The 3,443-nt window shown below is 31.8% G+C and overlaps 1 pseudogene; it reads left to right on the plus strand.

Moving 5' to 3' along the window:
• The first annotated feature begins 2,230 nt into the window (after positions 1 to 2,230).
• LOC102886647 lies at positions 2,231 to 2,568 on the plus strand (annotated as a pseudogene).
• Positions 2,569 to 3,443: the final 875 nt, after the last annotated feature.

Raw genomic sequence — 3,443 nt, forward strand, 5'->3', positions numbered from 1 at the left:
GACATGCCTTACAAGAAATGCTAAAAGGAGTTCTTCGAGCTGATATGAAAAGATACTAATCAGTAACAGGAAAACATGAAAAAATAAAACAATAGTAAAGTAAGTACACAAACTCACAGTATTCTAATACTATAATAAGGTGCTGTGTTGATCACTTAACTCTAGTGTAAATGTTTATAGACAAACATTAAAAATAACTATGGCTACAATAATTTGTTAATGGATACACAATATAAAAAGAGGTAAATCGTGACATCAAAAACATAAAATGAGGGAATAAAAGAATAATTTTTCTATGCAGAGTTAAGTCATTGGATTAATAAGCTGTTATATCTATAAGATGTTTTATGTAAGCCTTTAACCACAAAGCAAAAACCTACAGAAAATACACAAAAGATAAGAAGAAGGGAATCAAAGCATACCTCCATGGAAAATCATCATTCACAAAGGAAGAGAAAAGAAGGAAAGAAAAGTATCTACAGAAAAGCCAGACAAAAATTAATAAGATGACCTTAGTAAGTCTTTACCTATCAAAAATTAATCTATATGTAAATAGGTTAAATTCTCCAATCAAAAGTAAGAAAATGGCTGAATGGATGAAAATAATGAAACCTAACTATATACTGCCTACAAGAGAGTCATATCAGCTGCAAGGACACATAGAGGCTCAAGGCAAAGGGAAGGAAAAGATATTACAGGCAAATGGAAACTGAAAGAAAATAGGAGTAGAAACATAAGAGACAAAATAGGTTTTAAGCCAAAATTGTAATAAGAGACAAAGAAGTTCATTATTTAATAATAGAGAGGTTATTGATTTTAAATATATATGCACCCAACATTGGAACACCTAAATATATTATGCAAATATTAACAGATCTGGAGGAAGAAATAGCAATTAAATAATAATAGGAAGTTTCAATACCCCATTTTCAATAATGGATAGATTATCCAAACAAAAATTGGTAAAACACTGGACTTGAACTATACTTTAGACCAAATAAGCCTAATGGATATATACATAACACTTCATCCAATGGCAACAAAATACACATTTTTCTCAAAAACATATGGAACATTCTACAAGATAGCGCATGTCAGGTTACAAAACAAGTCTTAGAAAACTTAAGAAGATTTACTTCATACCAAGTATCTTTTCTGACAAGAATGGCATAAAACTAGAAATCAATAATAAGAGGAAAAATGGAAAATTCACAAATATGTGGAAATTAAACAACAAACTCCTAAACAACCAATGGGTCAAAGAAGAAATTAAAAGGTAGATGAAAAAAAATCTTGAAAAATTTTAAATGAAAACACAACATAACAAACTACGGGATGCAGCAAAAGCAGTTCTAAGAGAGAACTTTATAGTGGTAATGCTTACATTAAGAAAAAAGAAAAATCTCAAAAAATGACATAATTGTCCACTACAGGAATTGTTTTTAAAAGAATAAACTAAAACCAAATTTAGCAGAAGGAAGGAAATAAACATTAGAGCAGAAATAAATGAAATAGAGACCAGAAACAATAGAAGAGATCAACAAAGCTAAGAGCTGGGTTTTTTTAAAGATAAACAGATGGCAATTCTTTAGCTAGACTAAAAAAAAAAAGAGAGAAGACTCAAAATTTAAAAATCAGAAGTGAAAGAAAAGACATTACAACTGATCCCACAGAAATACAAAGGATCGAAAGAGACTTCGATAAACAATTATACACCAACAAATTGAATAACCTAGAAGAAATGGGAATATTTCTGGAAACATGCAAGCAACCAAGACTGAATCATGAAAAAATAGAAGATATGAACAGAATAATGAGTAAGGAGATTGAATCAATAATCAAAAATTTCCCAATAAAGAAAAGCTCAACTTAAAGACAAATCATAATTATGTGTTACACCATTAAGTAAATTAGAAAGTAGTAAACTAAAATAAGCATTGAAGACAGTAGACAAAAATATCTGAACACTAATCACACAACGGTTCGTAAAATTTCATTCCTATCTATTTGTATTCTAAAGCAGTTATTTGCTCGCATATAACTAATTTATGAAATGAGATGAAGATAAAGTATTGTTTTGGTGCTACGTTTTTATAAAACTCAGTACTTTCTATCACATATTTGAATAAATAACAAACCTCACCACCACCAAAAAAATAAATAAATAACATAAAAAGACTAACTGACCTGATTTAAGAGCAGTCTGTAAAATCATTTGGATGGCTTTTGCATGCTGATAGCGCTCGCAAACATCGTGAACGTTTCTAAAACCCACCGGACTTTCTGTAAGAAGTGTGGCAAGCACCAACCCCATGAAGTGACAGTACAAGAAGGGCAAAGACTCTCTGTATATGCAAGGAAAGCTGCGTTATGACAGGAAGCAGAGTGGTTATGGTGGGCAGACTAATCTGATTTTCCACAAAAAGGCTAAAACTACAAAGAAGACTGTCTGAGGCTTGAATGCATTGAGCCCAACTGCAGATGTAAGAGAATGCTGGCTTTTAAGAGATGCAAGCATTTGAACTGGGAGGAGATAAGAAGAAAAAGGGCCAAGTGATTCAGTTCTAAGCTTCATATTTTGTTTTATTATGAAGACAATAAAATTTTGAGGATATGTTCAAAAAAAATCATTTAGATGATTTTTTTAAGCTTTTACCAACTCTTTAATTAGTATAGTAATTTTACCAACTCTTTAATTAGTATAGTAATTTCTTTAGCCCCTCCTATCCTTTACCGATTTACATTAACTACATAGCTGGGCCAGGGGAGGCTAATGAGGTTCCCAGATTGTGCACTCATCTTAATACCACTGTACTAATGGTGACAGTTCCTTATTGAGAACATCCCAGACAAGCACGAGTAATATTGCACATATTTAAATATCTAGTTCCAAAATACATTCAGTAATATCAATTACAATCAATTATATATGAAGTGACCACCAAATATTTTTACTATCGGCCCATTGTTGAGTGGTTCTGTGACGAAATGACAGTTGATTTCAAGGGCCACGATGATGGGGGCCAGTGTTGACTGATTAGCCTAAATCATGCAATTTCACTTCTACCACACACTCATGATCAGAAGCAAGTCACAGGCCCAGCCAAGTGAAAAGGGAGAGGAAAGAAATTACATCCCTTGATGGAGCAATTGACATTGAAGAATTTAAAACAATCTTTAATACAACAAAGTAACGTTGATTGAATTGCAGCTTAGAGGAGATAAAAAGGGTTAACAGCTTCAGAGGAGTAGAAAAATGCTGACCTATATAATGCTGGATTCTTAAACATTCTCTTAGATGTTCTCAATTTTCTTTAATTTCTGTCAAAATATGTCATTCTCAAGGCTTCAAGTTCTATCCATATTCCAATGATATATGTTTTAATTTAAATTCTCAGTATGCTGTTTTATTGTTTCTTTGAATGAAATGCAAGTCTTTTGAG

Source organism: Pteropus alecto, unplaced genomic scaffold (assembly GCF_000325575.1).
Source record: "Pteropus alecto unplaced genomic scaffold, ASM32557v1 scaffold624, whole genome shotgun sequence".
NCBI lineage: Eukaryota > Metazoa > Chordata > Mammalia > Chiroptera > Pteropodidae > Pteropus > Pteropus alecto.